This window comes from Balaenoptera ricei, chromosome 2 (assembly GCF_028023285.1).
Source record: "Balaenoptera ricei isolate mBalRic1 chromosome 2, mBalRic1.hap2, whole genome shotgun sequence".
NCBI classification, from domain to species: Eukaryota; Metazoa; Chordata; class Mammalia; order Artiodactyla; family Balaenopteridae; genus Balaenoptera; species Balaenoptera ricei.
The window spans coordinates 180,077,826-180,099,852 of NC_082640.1; the positions used below are offsets into that span (position 1 = coordinate 180,077,826).

At 40.2% G+C, this 22,027-nt stretch overlaps 1 protein-coding gene across 3 annotated transcripts in view; it reads left to right on the forward strand.

Moving 5' to 3' along the window:
- The first annotated feature begins 4,032 nt into the window (after positions 1 to 4,032).
- VRK1 (VRK serine/threonine kinase 1) overlaps positions 4,033 to 22,027 on the forward strand; it is a 75,516-nt gene continuing 57,521 nt past the window's right edge. For all 3 annotated transcript variants that reach the window (XM_059915854.1, XM_059915855.1, XM_059915857.1), the window contains exon 1: positions 4,033 to 4,146. The gene's annotated coding sequence lies outside the window, so the exon portion shown is untranslated. The remainder of the gene's footprint in view (positions 4,147 to 22,027) is intronic.

The window sequence follows — 22,027 nt, forward strand, 5'->3', positions numbered from 1 at the left end:
GAGGGATAATATCAAATGCCAAGGGTTATTGTGAAGATTTCTTGAAATGCTGTTTGTAAATTATTAGTAAATTCCTGAAAAGTGCTTAAAACTTAATAAATGGAAGCTGCCATCATCACCATCATCATCATCATCATTAATGTCATCTTTATCAGGACGAAGAAAAGGACAAGCAGGAAACATTTGCCTAGGACTTTAAAACCTCATTCATCCACTTCTGACCTCAGAACAATCTATAATCATTAATTATTGTATCATTAAATCCAAAAGAACCTATCTCTACTATTGTGGAAGTCACTAGATAAGTTCAGCAGAGTAACTAGGTCAGTGTTACCTTGTCTATGAGGCCTGGCAGAACAATTTGTTCTGCTTCCTGCATTCTCACTGCACGGAGTCTAAGTGCCACCATATTATCTCATTACATTTTCCAAAAGTCAGCAGCTGTGATTGATATCAGGATGGATTTGGAGTCAGCCAGCTCTATCGGCCGCCACTAGCAGTATGACCTTGAGCAAATCATTTCATTTCTCTGGGATTTTGTATCCTCATCTGGACACTGGGGATTATATTACCCACCTCTCAGGGTTACATGAAATGGTTTTCCCAACACATAATAAATAAATGCTCATAAAAATCATAGTTACTAGAATTTGTGAACATGTCTGGCTCTCCCACTGGATTATGAATCTGTAAGGACACTGTGACTGGCACATAATAAGTGCTCAAAAGTCCTTGCTAAAATGGAAATAGGGGCTCTGGGCCCCTGGAATGAGATGAGACATCAAAAGGCAATGGATGAGTAGGAACCAGGGCCAGGGTACTCAGAAGACTTCCGAACATATTCTGTTCCTCATTCCTCTCTCTTTCCCCTCCTCCCAGGAGGTAATAATTCCTTGGGTTGTTGTTAGGATGCCTACACTGAGCAACGACACCCTAGCAGCTTTGTTCCAGGAGGATCAAAGCCCTTCTCAGACACGACCTCATTACCTCCCATCAGCTTTGGGAGGCGCAGAACTTTTTGGTCCAGGATGACTGCGCCCATTCTACAGATGAAAACAACAAGGACACGGACTCATGAACTGACTCACTGGTAGATCCAGTGTCTGCTGAAGACTGCCTGGGCAGTGTTGCTTGCTAGTGACTATCATGCTTGTTTGAATTTCACACACTGAGTTTCTGCCATGGTCTAGCTACTACCAACCTCCTCTCCCTTTTCCAAAGTGCCCTGTATTACTGTTCCCATTCTGTGCCTTTATACTCGGGTTGGAGAGTTCCTGGAAGTAAAAGAGGACACTCCAGGGCTTATGTGGCAGATCAATACAGATCCCATGCACAGATTCTCAGCTGGTCTGCCCTTGCTAGGCAGCAGGAACAATATTTATTAATTGGGCTGAACCCACTCATGGGCCACCCTGCTTTATCCATGATAATCCTTTGTCAAAGAATCCCTTTACCTGACTATGCCAGCATCTTGTACAAATCTCTATCACAGTATTGACATTATTATGCTATAAGTATCCTCATGTACTGAGGCTGTGCATAAAGAGGCAGTAAAAACAACATTTGGAAGTAGATTTGAGGGCCTGGAATCATTTAAACTTTTTGAATTTTTTTCCTGTTTAAGAATTGAGATAGCGTATGTGAAAAAGCACAGTGTGTAATACATAGTAAGGCCTCCTTAAACATTCGTTAAACCAGAACCCCCAGATTTCCCAGAGGTTAGCCCAATCCCTGGCTCACAGTAAGTGCTCAGTAAACATTTGTTTGGACTGTATAGATATTTTTGAATATATGGCAGGACTATACTCGTGAATATTTCCTCCCAAGTTCAATTCTTAAATTCTAAAGCCCAGCCCCAGCAAGTCCTCACAGGTCAATCTTCTGCAGACTCCTGATGTTGATACCAAGCTATCAACTCATAAACATTCATCGAGGGCCTCCTGTGTCCCAGGGCTGTATCCCCACCTACAGCACCTCAGATACACAGTCTCTGTGACAGCAGCTTGGAATGGTGTCCTGCCGTGCTCTGCACTGGTAGGGCATCTCAGCACGTGTGCGTGGTGCCAGAGAAGTTGGCAATTGCCTTGGAACATGGTTGCATTTAAGCATCGTTTAACAGTAAGTCATCTGGGTTAGGATGAGGGAGCCATGAGTTCCAGGATAAATACATTCCATTCTCACCTTGGAAAACTCCAGACACTGTTGCTGATTTAAGTGTCTTTCAAGGCCAGCCAATTGTCAACCCAGTGTGGAATCAGGGACATTTCCTCTGCACGTGTATGGTGAGGTTAGGGGAACATGGTCACGATGTGACAGATAAGTCTTGTTCCAAGTCTTCTTAGTGTGTGTGTGTGTGTGTGTGTGTGTGTGTGTGTGTGTGTGAGTGAAGAATATCTTTCTCTCAATGGATTCTGGCCACAGATTCTTGCTGGGGAATTCCACACCTGTGAGATGTGTGAATCTTGAGACCTCTTTGCTGACAATTAATCATCGAGGGCTCACCTTGTGCATGTGTTTCCATCAGGGTCTCAACAAGAAGCAGATGACATGTTTGAAACAGGGTTTATTTGAAGAGAGTTTATTTGTAATGAGAGTATTGCCAAAGGGTGAGGGTGGGAACCACGGGGATGGGGCAGTAACCTTGTCTCAGCAGCAGTTGTGGTGTTATCAGTTGCAGGTCTGAGGCACAAAGGGAGGGAGCTGTCACTGCAAGCTGCAGGGGAGGGCCAGGCAGCAGTGGCCTTCAGCTGAGGGCCCCAGCCAACTGGAGGTGACCTTGTCAACAAGGATCCAGGGAAATCCTTACCTTCAGCAACAACTCTCTTCCCTTCCACTTCTCTGTGGGGTTCTCTACTGGCCAAATCCACCAGAAGCCAGGGGCACAGGAACCTGGAAGTGGTTTGTACAGCTCAGCCTCCTGGGGTTGAGGGCAGGCTGGAGGAGCAGCTGGAGCATGTGGGGGTATCTGGAGGGGCAAATGTGGGTCATCAGGCACAATACTGCACTGTCCAATGGACAGAGTTCACACAATTTTGGGGTCCACTCAAAGAAAAGCATACAAAAATATCTTACCTTGGCAAATAAAAAAAACCCCCAAAGCTATTAACAGAAGGCTTTGGAAGAGACCTGTGCTTAAGCTTCATTACTGTAGTTTCATTGTAAATCTCCCTCTGCCTATGGCTTTGGTGATTTTGACCTAGAACAGCATCCCAGCCCTCAATAAGCTTACAGTCTCATGGGTAATGGAGGCGTAGACAACTGATTAGAATTACAAAGCAAACCATGACATAAGAGAATTACAGATGGAATACTACAGAAGGTTAGGTAGGCATTGGCATAGGCTTTGACAGACAGGTAGGATTTCGACTCATGGCTGTGAATGGACAGAATAATATTAATACTCTCTACGATTTATTGGGCATCTACTACGTACAAAGCACGGTCTCTACGTACAAAGCACTCATTTAATCACGACAGAAACAGGAAACCGAGACTCACAGAGGTTAAGTCATTTAGGTCACAAAGCTACAGAGTGGAAGAGCTAGGATCTGATCGCGAGCTGTTTGCTTCCAGAGCCAGGCCACAGCATACTGAACCAAGCTGCTGTGGAATGAGCATCAGGGTGTGGACCAGAAGGTGGGAAAACGCAAGCGCCTGTAGGCAGAGGGGACACTAGGCCAAAAGAGAACGTAGGACTTCTTTTACATCCAACTCTTTGTCAACACACTTATTTAATAAATAAAGCTACTGCGAACACTGGCAATATTTATTTCAGTTCCTACAGCATTGCCGGGTACAGCATCTGACCAGAAGGACGGACTCCGAGGCTATAGACCACATTTCCCAGAAGCCCACGGGGGCAGAGAGACCGGGATCTCGCTTTGCCAGTAAAAGACTCCATTTCCCAGCATGCAGTGGGAGCGCCGGCCCGCGGCTCCAGGCGTTTCTGGGGAGGTGGAGGGGGCCGGCGTGGGCTCCGCCCCGCTCCGCGCGGTCCCACTCGCCCCGCCTCTTCCGCTCGCCTGAGCCAATGGGAAGGCCGCATACTGCGGGGTGTGATGGGGCCGGAGCCGCTGAAGAGTTGCGAGTCGGCGAAAGCGGCGGGAAGTTCGTATTGAGCAGCTGGCGGCGGGTCTGCGGCTCGGGGTAGGCCGGCCACGCGCCGAGCGGAGGGGGCGGCCGGGAACTGGGCTGGCGCGGGGCGGCCGGGCGGCCGTGACCTTGGGCGGCGCAGTGGGCTGCGGACGGCGCGCCGCTGGCGTCCTCTCCCGCCGTGGCTCCCTCAGGCCCCGCTGCGGCCCTGGGCTGCCTGCACCGGCCAGGCCGGTTCCCCAGGCTCAGTTCCCGGTTCTGGACGGCATGTAGGCTGGTCCTACTTGCACCGCATTCTGGTTGCTCGGGCTGGGTCTGGGAGATGACCTCTGTAGGCCAGCCTGGACCGCCGGGCTCCCTCCGCCGTCTTGGAGCTCACCCTCTTCAGAGGAAACGGAATGGAAGCAAATATGACATTTTGCAGATGCTGAAAAGCTCCCTTAAAATGAGGACAGGCGACTGTGGGCCAGAGTGGTGGGGGTGAGGTAGGGCATCTCAGGGGAGGTGACGTTGGTCTTGAGATCCGAGATGGGGGAAGGAGCCTGCTCCCCGGAGGATAGCGTTCCAGGCCTTTCTAACCTGTCAGTGTCCGGCTGAGGCCGGGTGAGAGCTTGCACTTAACGCAGGGTTCAAGGCGGTGGAGCTCCGAGGGGAGTTATTTTCGCATCCTTCTGACAGTTGTCGTTTGTTGTCTCTCCGTAGCTGCAGGGTGGCACCCTTTGCTGATGCAGCTGTATTCAAGGGCAGCAAATAGTTTTTCCTTCTGTCGAAATAATTTTTGGCTCCGGTCTTAAAACTCATAGGTGATTTATTTAAATTCGACGAACAGCACCAGCGTCGCTGGGTTGAGAGAGAGAGGAAGGGGAAGCAGACACTAGGTTCCTACTGAGGCCACCCATTTTTCTAACTTGTTTTCTATCAAGTCACCCATTTTTTTCCCCCCTTTGCTTTGTATTGACTCTTCCTTTCCCTTCCCCGTCTCGCCTTCTTGGAACAACTTGGAAATACCAGATTTGCTCTTGGGAGGGTGGTGGTTTCAGGGAACTGTCAAAGAGTCTCATTCATTATTATTTTTTCTTTTCTTTTCTTTTTTTTAAACTGCAGTTGCCCGTCTGTGGAGTCTGAAATTTGCAAGAGTTAAAAAAAAATGTAGGGCAGCATTTGTTTTTAAGAGTTCAGAATAAAGGCGCCTTATTTTCCATGATATGCTGAGTGTGATACTTTTGGGGAGAATTTAATCTACAATTTTAAAGTAGTTTCAGAGGGGGGGCAGGGGTTCTTTATATAAGCATCTTATTCAAATTATGTTTGTGCTGTTCAAAGTGGCCTGTAGCAATTGGAATTAAATTTCTGGGTAGATAAGGTGATGTTCATCAGCTACCTGTGGAAGGGAATGCAACCTAAGTTGTCACTAACACTAGCTTCTGCCGAAGCTGCCACAGGTGCTATTCTCTGTGCATCTCAACATTGCTGATCAGATTCTGAGTTAATATGGTAACACAACTTGAACCCAATGACAGTAAACTTGTGTTAAGCATTACTGTCCGTTTAGTACTAGTATCTAGTGCAAATATCAGGTTTAGAGTGTAATGGCTTCTTAATGTTCAGCGCTGCAAAAAACGCGAGAGGATATTTGTTAAACAAATGAGAAAATGGAGGAATGTGTCAAGCACAGAACCTGGCATATAGTAAGTTAGTTAGTGCCCAGGAAATGGTTTTATGGAAAGCTTATGCTAAGTTTTATTCCAGGATGCAAGTGTATATTTTAAAAATAACAGTAGTGCATTAAAAATGTTGACAGACCCTAAAATTAAATTTCTTAAATAGGCCAGCTTTTTTTTTTTTTAATTTGAGAACTACTGTGAAATAATAATAAATACATAAGTCAATGTCCCAGATGTCTAGGAAAGAAAAACAAGATTTTTATTTTGACAGCTATATGTATTTTTTTTTTCCTTAAAGCCATCCCTAAGAAGATATAATGTGCTATGAATAGAATTTTGATTTAAAAAATGAAACTTTGAAAGTATTTTTGATCTGATAAATAAAACTTACTGGAAATGAGGCAAAGCTTAAAAATTTACCTTATATCAAACGAAGAAGGATGACTCCTGAATTTATGCAAGTGTGCAAATGTTGATATCTCCATGTATCAGGCACTGAACCTAATGGAAAGTAAATGCTACCTCTGTGTGTGAGTGAGGCTTTCATGGAAATTGGTCTTGATGGGTTTTAAGAATGATGGGTAACTGAATAGGCCTGGAGAATATTTTTCAGACTGGTAGGACATTTTACCTGTTTGCCGAGGTTATTTTTCAGAGTCAGCAGAGGTGGACTCATTTATTCACCAGATGTCACGTGGCTGCTGTATGTCAGGAACTGTGCTGGGTGCAGAGTCTGTTCTTGCTATTGTAGCGTTTCGCTGAAGCAGGTTTTCTTTTAAATTAATAGAGGTCATTCTTTTTGACTTCGCTTGTCTGGCCACCACCACACAAGGAGTCAAATGTGTATGGCACATTTGGAAAACTACACTTAGTGATAAAATGTAGAAAACATGGAATTTTTAATAAGGTGTAGTATTTAGAAAGGTGATAGAATCCTGACAAAGCATTTAGCTAGATGGTGTAACCAAGATGTGTTTATACTCTAGGGCATGTTTGGCCCTTTTGACCCGAATTCCTGTGAATATGTTCGTACTTGCCATTAGAAAGATGTAAAGAGGGCTGTGCCCTTTAATATCTTGTCCCCTTAACTTCTGAATGATATTTAAGTACCTAACGTTCTGAGGTGGTGGTTTTGAAATAATTTCATGCACTTGCCCAATTATTCCTGCTCCATCTCTCCCAATGGCATCTTAAATCTTTACACTCAAACTCGGGCACATTCTGCTCTTTTCTGGATGACATATGGACAACACTTGATGAAAGAAAAGCTCTCTAGAGAGTCTGGAGAGGTATTAAGTCTGCCTTCCCCCCATAATTACAATTTGATTTTTAATATTCACCAGTAAATACTAATGACAAGAAACTACTTCTAGTAACATTGGTGAGTAAATTTATTAAGAATTTTAGGGACTTCCCTCGTGGTCCAGTGGTTAAGACTCTATGCGTCCAATGCAGGGGGCACAGGTTCGATCCCTGGTCAGGGAAGTTCTGCATGCTGTGCGGTGAGGCCAAAAAAAAAAAAAAAAAGGGAATTTTATTAGCCACAACATTTTTGTCAGCTTGGTTTGAATTGTATTATTTATTTAGTCTTAGTGTAGGTACATGGATTTTGATGATTCTTTGCAATAACGCCTATCTCTCCAAGGGATAGAAACCAGTACTCTCAGATTTGAAAATTATATAGATGCTGTCCACACTGGCCAATATTTAAGATGAATATTAAATATATACACATACTAAAATGTTTATCAATAAACCACATATATTAAGTGGGAAGATACACTAGATGGAAGTCATGTAATTAAGTTGCAAGGTTATTAATTTGAGATTTGACAATGTTCTATCATATTGTAAGGACACATTTGTCTTAATGGAGCTCAATATCCAGAACTACATAGTTGGTCCTGAAAGGGACTGGAAGAGAACCGGAAAGTCAGTGGGCACAAGGGCAGCACCATTCCACTCTTTTCACGGCTTTATAGTTTCTTTCTGTGCATTTATTTTGTTTTCTCTGCAGACTGGCAGACTTATTGCTGTTTACATTTGGGATAGATATGTCTGCTTCAGATCTAGCTCCCTGTTTCAAGAATCCCAAAGAGACTCCATTATCTATCTAATTGTCAATTATATCCAAAATTTTAAAAAAAGTCATGAAGTCAGGAATCTTATGGCTAAGATAACTATGGCTTTATTTCAGATTAATTGCTTTCCTCAGATTGTCTTACCAAGTAACAGCTGAACAAACCGCCATTGTTGATACTGTGTATAAATGCATTGTGATCACATTGTGTGTTAGAAAGTGCTGTTAAGCCTTTAGTCTTCATAGACTGCGGCAGGAACATAGAGAAACAAACTTTGCTGTTTGTATTGGCCGTGTTGCTTTTGTTCCACTTCTTATTGCAGCTTATTATGTAATACGGCAACAGAGCTATCAACATACAGATTATATCTAATTATACACTCTTCATTAGCGGTAATAAAGAAGAAGTCTTTTTTTGGGAATCAGGAAAAAAGTTTTAAAAATTCATTTAAAAAATACTAAGGTCAGGTTATAACATTTAAGAGACTTAATCTTACTTGTTTTACAGGCTTTTAGAAAGCATTGTAGAAATTGTGACTTCCAAATTTTCATTACCTCATGTGTTGCTGCACATGTAAAATGGTACAGCCACTCTGGGAATTCGTTTGGCAGTTTCTTAAAAAGTTAAACATACTCCAAACACATGACCCAGCAATTGCACCCCTGGGCATTTATCCTCGGAAAATAGAAACTTATGTTCACACAAAGACCTGTATGTGAATGTTCCTAGCGGCTTTGTTTATAATAGCCAAAACTCAGAGACAACCCAACACGTCCTTCGGTGGGTCAAATAAAATGTGGTATAGCCATATAGTGGAACACCACTCATAACAAAAAGGAACAAACTACTGACACCAGCAACAATTTGGATAGAGCTTTAGGGCATAGTACTGAGTGAAAAAAGCCAACCTCAAAAGGTTGTGTGATTAGAATTCCATTATATAGCATTCTCAAAATGATAAAATTATAGAAATGGAGAAGAGATCAGTTTTGCTAAGGTGAGGGCTGGGGGGTATGGTGTGACTATAGAGGGGGAGCATGAGGGAGTTTCTTTGGGATGATTGAACAGTTGTATGTCCTGGTTATTGTGACGGTTATAAGAATCTTTATAGGTGATGAAATGTCACAGGACCATACACGTGTGTGTACGTGCACACACACACACATACACACACACAGTGTAAAAACTGAAATTTGAGTAAGTACTTTTATTACTAACATTATCAATGTCAGTTTCCTAGTTTTGATCATTGTATTATGCTCGTCCTTTGTATGCTTTGCCACATAATATTCATCCATTGAAGGACGTGGTTTGTCTAGTTTTTGGCTATTACAAATAAAGCTGCTATGAGCACTCATGTACCGGTTTTAGTATGAAGATAAGTTTTCATTTTTCTAGGATAAATACTCCAGTGCAACTGTTGGGTTGTAGGGGTAAGTGTGTGTTTAAACTGTTAAGAAACTGCAAACTTTCCCAGAGCTGTACCATTTTACAGTCTTATCATCACTATATGAGAGATCAATTTCTCCACATCTTTACCAGCATTTGGTGTTAGCAGTATTTTTTATGTTAGCCATTTTAATAGGTGTGTATTGGTATTTCATAATGGCTTTAATTTGCATTTTCCTAATGGCTAATGATGTTGAACATCTTTACATGTGCTTATTTGCCATTTGAAGGGTTTCAGAAAAAGCCTCTCCCAAATGTGCCGTTATGGCATGCAGATTATCTTAAGCCAAAGACAGTGGAGACCCAAAAGACTCAAGAGCTTTTTACCTCCACCTCAACTGCCAAATGAATTTAGATAGGGAGCCTGGCTCAGAAGGAGCTATTACCAGAGATAACTTTTATCTGAAAGACCTATCTGTTTGGCATCTAATAACAAAACATCTGATCTTATTGTCTGAATTACCTTCCTCCCCTTTGAAGTCCCAGGCCCCTGTCCCCTTCCTTAGCTCAGGATGGTATATTAGCCTCAACTGCCCAACTTACCCTTGGGTCCCATATTTTTATGGGGGTGTAATTAAATTTGTTTTTCTCCTGCTAATCTGTCATATGTCAATTTAATTAATATACCAGCCAAAAGAACCTACAATAGTAGTGGAAAACTTTTTTTCACTCCCACACATTCATATCTCATTTGGTGATTTGTCTGTTCAAATCTTTTGCACATTTTCTAATTTGTTTTCTTATTATTGAGTTTAGAGTATCCTTTATATATTCTGAATACAAGTCCTTTGCCAGATACGTGATTTGTATATATATTCTCTCAGTCTGTGGCTTGTCTTTTCATTCTCTCACAGTGTCTTCTGCAGCACAAAAGGTTTTAATGTTGATGAAGTTCAACTTACCGACGTATGGATCGCTTTTGGTGTCATGCATGTCTCAGAACTCTTTACCAAACCCTAGGTCAAGTAGATGTTCCAAGTTTTCTTCTGTTTTACAATTTTATGTCTTACATTTAGATCAATGAATCCATTTGGGGTTAATTTTTGCAGAGGGTTTGACGTTTAGGTCTTGGTTCTCTTTTTTTTTTTTTCTTTTCTTTTGTCTATGGATGTCCAACTGTTCCAAACCATTTGTTGAAAAGACTACCCTTTCTTCATTGAATCATTTTTTTTAACCTTTATCAAAAATCAGCTGGCTGTACACTGTAAACTGCATACAAAATGAAGATAGGAGGAAATGAGTAAGCAAGTAAGGATGAAAATTAATACAGATTTATGAAGGTATGAAGACTCATGCCTTAAGTCTTGAAAAAAATTTATGTATAGATTTGAGAGGAAGTGGGAAAACATTTTAGAGAATAGCATGAGCAAAGTTAGGTCCTAGAGAAAATAAGTAAGAACTGGCTGTTCTGGGGACTCATGGGAGTGAAGGGGAGGATAGTTGATTCATGAGTCTAGAAAACTGCTGGCCAGTTTATAATCAGTTTCATTGGCCAATAGAATGTACTGTGGGTTCTTGAGCAGGAAAAATGATATGGGAGAGATGGTCTTCAAGAGAAGTTGTTTTAGGGGCACGTATAGCAGTACAGAAATAGGTTGGTAGGAAGAACAGGTTATAGCCATGACCCTGAACTTGACTTAGTACTTGGTGTAACAGACGTCTACCACAAAGCCAAAACAGTGGTGTCACTTTATAACAATAAGTCCTTTGTATTTCCTAGAAGAATAATGGTAGATTTCAGACTTTTGCCACTGTCCTCAGTGATGGATACTGGGAACTCTGCTGGACTTTCAAACTCCTTCATTTTAATGCTTCTTTTAGTAAATTGTACATGTGGCTCATTGCTGATGTGGGTAACATTTCTTATCAGGCCTAAAAAGGGTCCAAGGGGTGAGCAACTGAAATGATAAAAACATAAAGAGTTGATAAATTGGTCCAATGAGGAAAAGTTAATGGAATCACTTTTATTTATCATGGCTAAGAGGAGACTCAGGGGTTATTTAATCAGTATGTCCTGATACTTGTATATGAAGAACCACATGGAGAATGATGATGACCAGCTGTTCTTCAAAATCACCGAGGACTGAACAAGGACAAACAGCTCAAATTGCAGCATTAGAGTTTTAGTCTGAGGGAAGAATTTCCAAGCAATAAGAGTGTTAGCTACTTCATGGCAGTGATCCAAAGGATCTTTAGAGATAGAATAGGAACCTAGATGTAGTTTAGGGACATTTTGCTTATAGTCAGGGGGATGTGATACGTGACAGCCCCCGAGTCCTAATTTATTAATTTGTGACCCAAAATACTCAGTTTCTTTTTCTTAACATCCACTTCCCATTCTTGATTTCTTTCCCCGAAGAAATTATATTTCTTTTTCTGTTCACCTTTAGGAATCTCATTTGGTTTCTGCCTTCTTTTGTGCATTTAAAAGATATCTTGGATGTAGATTAGACTTCTGTCATTTAAAAAATAGCCACTTAACAAATAGAACTTATTTAATGTCAAACTACTAAATATCCATGCATTTCTACTTTTTAATTTAGAACATGGAAAGCCGTATCATTCCATTTTTATAAAACATCAATGATGACTTGTTGAGCAAAGGATTTTACCGCATAAGAGATTACCGTGACGTGTATTAATGAAAGATCGGCAGTGTGAAAAGCTTTAGTGCAATCACTTATTTGCCTTCAAAGCACTTTTTCTGTTTGATTTAATTTCCTTAGTCTGATTCTTTTCCACAAGTCTAGATCTTTTTTCCACTGAAATGTTCAGATTGACCAAGACTGTTTTACTCGTGATTGCAGCCCTTCAGTATTAAAGCGGAGTTTTTTGTTTTTGGTTTTTTTTTCCCTGCAGAAGAGCAAGCTCTTACAGTGCTATGCAAGCTGCCCATTTAAAACTATCATTGCTTGGCACCTATGCCCTAGTGACAGTTTGACCAACATGTGAGCAGGCACACTGCCATCCTGACAGATGGGCTTGCGTAGAGGCAGCCAAGAAACCATGTATCTGCATCTAGTGTATTTGTTAAGGGCAGGATTCCCAGTCGGGGATGTTCAAACGTCTGTCCATCCTGAGCTTTCACGCCTATGGATAAAGGGATGTCATCATTAATCTCAGCTTCTGACTGAGATTCCATGGGTATATAAGAGCTTCTTGGCTCTTACAAAAGTAGGCAGTTGGGGACAATCAGTATAATTGATCTCTCCTTCATCACCGGACTACTTCAAATAATCCTTTCCTCTTTCTCCCAGCCAACTAGGTTTGCAGTGAGTACAAACCTGTTCAGACATTGTCCTGATACTTCTAGAATATGTGCTGTTTCATTTGTTTTCTAGAGTATGAAAGCTTTGAAGTCATTAGTATTTATGGTTGGGACAGTGATGTACGTAATTGGAATCAGGTAGATCTGAGTTCAAAGATTGACAGCTGTATGATATCAGGACAACCTAATTTTACCGTCACATCAAGGTGAAATAGTAGCTATTTCATAGGTGGTTTTGAGAATGACCTGTGAAATATGTACAGTGAATCACTTGGTATCATGTCTGGTCCACTGTACGTGTTCAGTAAGTGTTTTATCATCATCACTGTAACATGCCTGAGGGTATTTTTCTCTGGAAAGTTATCGAAACAGAAAATCTTTATTCCACTCATTTCCCTCCATTCTTGAAAGTCATATATTGGATATCATCACATTGTCTGGTCTATAATGGAATGCCTCCGATGACAGGGAGCTCACTACTTTTAGAACAGGGTTTTTCAACCATGTGACTGGTGACATTTTAGATGGGTTGTTCTTTGTTGTAGGGGACTGTTCTCTGAATTGTTGGGTGTTTAGCATCCCTGGCCAGGGAGGCAAAATTGTCCCTGTTTTTAATAAAGTTTTGACTGTTAGTAAGTTCTTTCTTAGATTGAGTGGAAGTCTACTTTCTTATTTCTCCCACCCAATTCTGTCTTTTGGAGACACGTAGGACAAGCTGAATTCCTGTTCCACGTAATGGTTTTTCAAATACTCAAAGACCGTCATCTAGTCTCCTCAGTCTTTTTGAGTTGAAACACCTCCATCTAGTTCATTAACTGTTCCTTACAAGGCATGATTTCATGTCACTTCACCACATTGGTGACTTTCCTTTGAGTTAATCCCCTGTTTAAACTGTACTGCTTAAAATTGAATGCAGTACTCCAGGCAGGGCTTGATTAGTAAAAAATTGAGTTGCATCTCTTGTTTTAGATACAACACTTTTCTTCTATTAGGCTAGGAAAAAATATTGCCTTTCTTCTACATACTACATTTTTATTATCAGCTATTATCCTTTTGATAACCACATCATAGTTGAACCTAGAGTTGAATTAAACCCCTAGATCTGTTTAAGCCATATCTTCTTCATTCTGTTTTTGTGCATTAGTTTTGGTGCTCAAGCATGAGAACTTATGTTTATCCTGTTAAATTTTTCTTTTTTAATTTAGCTAATTGCAATCCCAATTCTTGGTCAACTGTGAAGTTTCTAGTTCAAAAGAACAAGTAGGTGATGCGATGCTGTCAACTGAAATTGAAAATACAGGAGAAAAGTGTGTGTGTTTGTGCGTGTGCACGTCTATGAAAGGGGAATTGGGGACGGAAGCCTGAGGAATCCCAATATTAAGAGGCAGCTGGACACAAAGGAGGCAACAAAGGAGACCAAGAAGGGGTGGGCAGAAAGGTAGGATGGAAATGAGAAGAGTATCTTGGAAGCCAGAGTGACTGAGTGTTGAGTACTGGGGTAGGTACTTGAATACAAAATGAATAGGACATTGTCTCTGCTTTCTGCTTCTGTTTTTATTTGCCCCATGGTTTAACTGTTCAGTTAATGGCATTACCTAGTCAATTATGCCTGAAAACTTAGAGTCATTCTTTATTTTGCCTTCATACCCCTAACTGTTAGGTTACCGAGTTCTACTGATTCAAAAAAATACATAGTGGGAAGAGTGCATAAATCTTAGCTAGCTCAATGATTTTTTTTTCTTTTTTTTTTAACATAGTGAACACACTATAATTACCACCAAGATCAAGACATTTGCTATTCTAGCACTCCAGAAGTCTCTATTGTGTCCCTTTCTAGTAATTATTCCCACCCTGGAAACCACTCGTCTGACTTCTATAACTATAGCTTAGTTTTGCCTGGTTTTGAACTTATATGTACATGGAATTATATTATGTACTCCTTTTAACCAGGCTTCTTTTATTCAACATTGTATCTGAGATTCATCCATGTTGTTGCATATAGTATGTTGTGTGTGTACGTGTTTTTTTTTTAATAGCTCTGTAGTTCTGGTTATCTATTATTGCATAATACATTAGTTTTGGTTATTGATTACTATATAACAGCACTCCAAACTTAGTTGGGGTTAAACAACAACCATATTAATTTTTAATTTTTTATACATTTATTTATTTATTTTTGGCTGCGTTGGCTCTTCGTTGCTGCACGGGCTTCTCATTGCGGTGGCTTCTCTTGTTGTGGAGCACGGCCTCTAGGCGCGCAGGCTTCAGTAGTTCAGGCACGTGGGCTCAGTAGTTGTGGCTCGCGGGCTCTAGAGCACAGGCTCAGTAGTTGTGGCGCATGGGCTTAGTTGCTCCGCGGCATGTGGGATCTTCCCGGACCAGGGCTCGAACCCGTGTCCCCTGCATTGGCAGGTGGACTCTTAACCACTGCGCCACCAGGGAAGTCCTCATCTGGGATTGTTGATCAGAGCACCTAATTTGTTTTTTTGTGTTTTTTTTGAAAGTGGCTATTTTATTTTTCCAGTGGTATATCTAAAACAGTTCGAATGGAATCAGAAACTTCTACTTGAAACTTGCTTTGCTTCTTTGCCACTTTTGAGTCCATGGTGGACTGTTTGGATAGTGTTCAGATTTTGCTGCTGAAAAGGCTGTAATGGGGTTGATGATCATATATAACCAGAGGAAGGTCAATGTTTGTTTCCAGAAGCAGAGATTCCTTTGAGAAGGAGAGGAGGTTTAGGAAATGTCCAGTGAGCACAGTCTCTCTGGTATTGGATAAAATCACAACAATTTGGAGATGAGCTCCTGCATCCTCATTCTGGGCCCTTGTAATAAGAAACCAAGCTTAAATTGGACATTGCATGTGTAGGGGCCTAGGTTGGTGTTATATTTATTTTCTTCAGTGCATATTCTTCCTCTTCTGTTTTGGGACTAAGTTTTATCACCTTATCACTAGTATAGTGGTTGCTATAAAGGTGGCTGTGCCCTGGTTGCAGATTCTCCACGAGGCTTTGGCTCTTCAAGCACGTTGGCTGGGTTCCCAGAGGAAGCTTCCCGAGAGTGACTCATCCTTGGAAGTCACATAACATCACTTCCACTATACTCTGTTGGTTGAAATAGACACAAGCCTGGCTGGATTCAAGGGGAGGGAACTTAGACCTCACATCTTTATGGAAGGTGTGTCAAAAAATTTGTGACCATTTTTAAAAACCACCACAAATTATGGACCACAATTGATCCATTCTGTTGTAGATGGATATTTGAATAGTTTCTACTTTGGAGCAGTTAATGAATAATGCTGCTGTAAACATTCTTGTTCATATCTCTTGCTTCATATATATATTCATTTTAATCGAGTGTAGATCTAAGAGTAGAGTTGCGAGTCATAGTGCATATGTATCTTTAGCTTTAATAGGTAGTTACTCCCAAACAATTGTCCAAAATGATTGTCCCAATTCATATTCCTACCAGCAAACTGAGAGTTCCCATTGCTCTGCAACTTCACTTCCACTTGGTACTGTCATTTAAACATTAAAAAAAATTTTTTTAACCATTCTGTGGTTGTGTTGATTTCATTGTGGTTTAATTGGCATTTCCCTGATAACTAGTGACTTGAGCACCGTTTCATATGCTATTAGCCTTTTAGGTATCCTGTGTTGTAAAGTGCCTGTTCCAGGGCTTTTGCCCATTTTTAACAAACTGGGCTGTCTTTTTTCTTACTGAAATGTTGGAGTTTTGTATATTCTGGATATGAATCCTTTGTTGAAAATATGAATTGTAAAAATCTCTTTCCATCTATGACTTGCCATTTCACTCTTGTGTCTTGTTGATGAACTGAAATTCTAAATTTTAATCAATTTCAGTTTACCCATCTTTTCCTTTATGGCTAGTGTTTTCTGTGTCTTGTTTAAAAAGTTTTTGCTACTCTGTGGTCATGAAGATATTTTCTTATGTTATCTTCAAGACGTTTTATCATCTTACCTTTCACATTTAGGTCTCAGTTTTCAGGAGTTGATTTTTGTGTGTTGTGAGGTAAGGGTCAAGGTTCCCTTTTTCCCCATATGCTTACCTATACGAGTAGTAGCAGGTAGCACTGGGTCAGGTGAACACCAGCCTGGGAGTTAGGGTTCCTGTATTCTCAGCCTTAATCTACCTTTAATGCACCTTCTGAACTTGGGCATGTTATTAAACCCTTGTGGCCTCAGCTTCACCTGCAAAATGAAGGATTTGAATGAAATGTTTTCTGATTTTCATCCTGGCTCTAGTTTGTTAGATTATTCTCCCTAGTTTACAGTTTTATTTAGGCCTAGCAGAATCTTCTTGGAACTCGTTTCTGTTATCTGATGTGTTCTTGATCTCTCCCAGCTGTATGTTATCACCAGTGATCATGAGTATGCCATCTAGATTGTCATCTAAGCTACTGATGAAAGAGCTTTCTTGATCACGGTGGCAAGTCCTCGCCCCCGCACATGTTCTTCTGATCTTCTCTGTCCCTTGCCAGGAGCTCGTCGTTCTGTTTTAGTAAGCCATGGCTCAGGACACCAATTCCATTTTTGAATGTCATATACATGTACTATTCATTTTGCTTATCCTTTCCTTCAGTTTCCTACTTGAACTTCTGAGAATCACAGATAACAATGCAGAGTTTCAGGAATCAGCAGAAGTCATTCATGATCAAATGAGTTCTAGTCTCAGTGAGTTCTCTCTCACGTTGCATGTGTGCTCTGCAAAGTGGCATATCCTCCACGTGGCTGCATGCTGTACTTGTGCTCTTCAGTGGAGTAGTCCGTGAACCACACTGGCAACATGACAAAGTGCACCCTTTGCTGGTTCCTCTGTGTTCTTAGTAGCCTGCGTTGGGGTGATTTCTACCCTTCTTTCAGAAGGTATAGTTTCTTTACACAGAATGTCATAACTTCAGGATAGCTATTGTTCCTTCCTTTGTCATTGATATCACATTTTCCCCTCTCATTAATCTTTTTTTAAAAAATAAGCTTTATTGAGATACAGTTCGTTTATCATACAGTTCACTCATTTAAAAGGTATTGTTCAGTGTTAGTATATTCAAAGGACTGTAGCCATAATCTAATTTTAGAATATTTTCATCAACCCTGAGAGAACTCCCCTACCAAGTAGCAGTCACTCTCCATTTTCTGCCATCATCCACTGCCCCCCGGCCCCCAGAGCCCTAAGAAACGACTTATCCGCTTTTGTCTCTATAAATTTACCTATTCTCGAAATTTTACATAATTGGAGTCATACAATATGCGGTCTTTTGTGACTAGCTTCTTTCACTTAGTATGTTTTTAAGGTTCATCCATGTTGTAGCATGAATCAGTGCTTCGTTTCTTTTTATTGCTGAATAAAATCCCAGCGTATGGGTATGTCACATTTTATTTATCCACTCATCCGTCGAAGGACATTTGAGTTGTTTCCACTTTTGGACTATTATGAGTAATGCTGCTGTCTGTGAACATTTATGCACAAGTTTTTGTGTGGACATATGTTTTCATTTCTCTTGAGAATATACGTACCAGTGGAATTGCTGGGTCATGTGGTAACTCTGTGTTTAACTTTTTTTTAGGAACTGCCAAACTGTTTTCCAAAGTGACTGCACCATTTTACATTTTCAGTAGCAATGAAGATCTCTCCAAATCTTCCCCAGTACTTGTGGTTTTCTGTCTTTTTGTTTATACCCATGGTAGCGTGTGTGAAGTGGTATCTCTTTGTGGTTTTGATCTTTATTTCTCTTAATGACCAGTGAGGTCGAGCATATTTTTGTGTGCTTATCGGCCAGTTGTTTATCTGTTTTGAGAAGTGTCTATTCAGATCCTTTGTCCATTTTTAAATTGGGTTGCCTTTTTATTATTGAGTTCAGTAACCTTTTAATGTTCACTTTGATTTATTTTCAACTAGAAACATGTTTTTCCTTGGTTTTCCTTCCTTTGTTTTTCTTCCGTTTTGTTCAGGGACCATTCATTCTTTCTGTAATGAGCAGGAGGGTTGAGAGTATTCTCAAGCCCTTTTGCATTCTCTTGGCAGCAGCCTCCATTGGCAAAACACATAACTGTGGAATACCTTAGACGGGAAAATGTACATCTGCTAGTTATTGGAATAGATCCTTTTGTAGTCTCATAATGGTACTATTTTTATACATTATTTTCTTAACTATTTTTTCATATATTCTGCAGTGGTTTATCACATCAAGGTTTTTCAACTGAATTTTTGTCAACATTTTGTATTAGTAAAACAACAACTAAAAACTTTTTTCTGAAGAGCTTTACATCAGTTATTTATTTCATTATTTTGTCCTCTTGATCATTGGAAGTCATCCTTCTTTTTATTTAATAATTAGGCTGTGTATTTATAGTAACATTGAATATGTTTCTGTTTTGTCTTTTATACTCTTTTTATGACATTTACATTATTAGTCATTAAAGCAAATATTTTACCACCTTAAGACGTTTCATTTTGCAAATGATTCTGCAGTATGCACACTCTCAATACTTGGAAGTTAATTAGCAAAAAAGGCATTTTTGCAAAAATTACACTTGCCATACATATTTTTTGAATCTTGGCCCTGTTAACTTACCTGTCCACGGTTGTGAGGCAAGGAAAATATCCAGCACTATTGGGGTCGAGTAAGAGGGACACGGTGGTCAACTTGAAGGGCTTCATTGTCTAGTGCAAAAGAAAAAGGAGAAGGGCAGCCCTGGCACTCAGAAGCTGGCCTGGTGTCACCGCTAGGCCACGCTGTTCTCCATTTAAACATAGACAATCTCACAGAATGCCTTAAAGTTTCTCTGAGAGCACGGAAAAATGAGACAGAGCACAAACAAAAGCAAGGTTGCTGCCACCCACAAAATACTTGGCCAGAATGAGTGACCGCAGCTTCTTTACCAGTTACTGCTTTATCTTGGTTCTAGTCTCCCCTCAGATAAGATTTATTGAGATACCCAACAGAGAGTTACCCCACTTTCTAACCGCATCCAAGAGAAACTAGAGAAATTCCTGCTTCCCTAGCCCTCCCCCAAATTACCCAACCAAAGCCCAAATCCTATCATAGATTCTTTACAACATTCTCTTTAAGAGATGCCCCACTGTTCCTGTGGTGTGTGTTCTCCCAACTTACTTAACTGCAGGTTTGTTCCTGGTGGTCTATTGCTGAAAGGCAGACACCAGAGATAGGACACTTTGAGCAACTGCAATAACAAAAAATACAGGAGAAAAGGTTATGTGACAATTTTAAGATAATCAGCAAAATTCAAAGTGTGGGAAATTTTACAGGACAAATGACAAGGGGAAGGAAAAAAAATAAAAGAGAGAGGTGGCACTTGTCCGTTAAAGAGATTCAAAGACACATCAGCTAGTTACAGTGACTAAAAAATCAACTCTTAAGACTTTTTTTTAAAAAAAAAGTTGGGGAGATTTGAACACTTTATTAGGTGATATTAAGGAATTGTTAATATTATTAGGTGTGACAATGATATATGGTGAGTGTATTTTTAAAAAGTCCCTGTTAGAAAAATTTACATATGAAATGATATGTTTGAGGTGAGCTTTGAACTAATCTTGGAAGGGGCTAGTGGATTGTTTATACAGAGGAAACAAACTGGCGATGTGTGGATAATTGTTGAAACTGGGTGATGTGTACATGGGAGTTCATTATATCACTTCTCTACTTTGTATGCATTTGAAAATTTCTCTAATAAGATTTTATTTTTAGGTCATTTGTATTTCTTTTTCCATGAATTTGCCTCTCTGTGTCACTTTCCCATTTTTCTGTTGGGCTTCTGTCTTTTTTTTCTTATAATTTAAAGGATTCTTTAATATGTACTGAGAAAATTAGCCTTTTGTCATATGTCCTGTAGGTATTTTTTATTTGTCTTTTGAATTTGTTTATGGTATTTTTTAACCTGTGGAGAATTTTTGTCGAATTTATCAGTTTTCTTTAGGCCTTATGTGTTTTATTTTGTGTGTTGCTTAGAAAACCCTTCTTGTTTCTGAGATTCTGCAAAGTTCTTTTATGTTTTCATGCAGAATTTTTTAATGTCTGTAGTACTCTTCTGATTTACTTTGATTATTTGGTCATCCTAATTTCCTTTAGAATATTTAGAAATAGTCTTCCTTTGAGCCTTGCTGCAAGAATATATAAGGAAAGATGTTGTTCAGTAGCTATCTTGCGGAGATTTAATACTGAACACCCGGAGAATTAACCACGAGCAACGTTTGGTAGTTAATTTTGCAACCCCCCACCCACCCAAATAGGAGAACTAATGGGAAATCTGTCATTTACAAGATTGTCAAAGTGTGCTAAATGTTATAAAAAATATTAGCAATATAGTTCAAAATTTCTAATTTTAGAAAAGTTCCTGTAATTGCTTTACATAAAGAAGTGTTCCAGGACTTCCCTGGTGGCGCAGTGGTTAAGAATCCGCCTGCCAGTGCAGGGGACACGGGTTTGAGCCCTGGTCCGGGAAGATCCCACATGCCGCGGAGCAACTAAGCCTGTGCGCCACAACTACTGAGCCTGCGCTCTAGAGCCTGCAGGCCACAACTACTGAGCCCGCCTGCCACAACTACTGAAGCCCGTGCGCCTAGAGCCCGTGCTCCGCAACAAGAGAAGCCACTGCAATGAGAGGCCTATGCACTGCAACAAAGAGTAGCCCCCGCTCACCACAACTAGAGAAAGCCCGCACGCAGCAACAAAGACCCAGCGCAGCCAAAAATAAATAATAAATAAATTTAGTTAAAAAAAAAAAAGCGTTCCTTTTAATCTCTTTTTGTAGGGCTTATGGGTCAAGGAGCCAGGCACCCACCTCCCTTTGAGGTCGGCATCTTCAAGCTTGTTCTTCTCTTAGATTTGATGCCTTTGCCTGGGCAGAGCAGGAAGTTTTCTAAATATTACTGTAGTGTCTTCTTCATGGTTGGTTCGTGGAGACCTGTTAGGACTCCATGGATGGATCTTTTAATCACTGCATCAAAAGTCAGAAGAAGTGCACAGCAAAAACTTCATGAAATCGTTCCTTTTTTGGGGGAAGTGGTGGCAGTGAGGTATCTTGGGACTGTGTTTGAAATTGTACCATACTACGTGTTCTCAGTTAAAAATTAATTCTGCAGTTAGTCTTCCTCTTAGAACTTTTGGAAATCATTTAAAGGAAATAAAAGTTGAAGAAGTACATTTGATACTGTATTTTAAACATTTTATTCACTATACCAAAACTTTTTATAATCTAATGTTAATCATTTTTTTAATACAAGTTTAAAAAATCTGACTAGGAAGAAATTTTTCTCCTGTGAAGATATCTACTGTATTTTTCCAAGTTAGAAGTTTGAGTCTTCACCTAGTTCTTTCCAGCTTAGGTGTGCAAACATGACTAGTGTGACAATTGCTTCTAAAGATTGTATCACAGTTTGAGTTTAGCTTAATGTTTTTCAGAAATAAATCTATGAATTGATGGGATCATTATCTC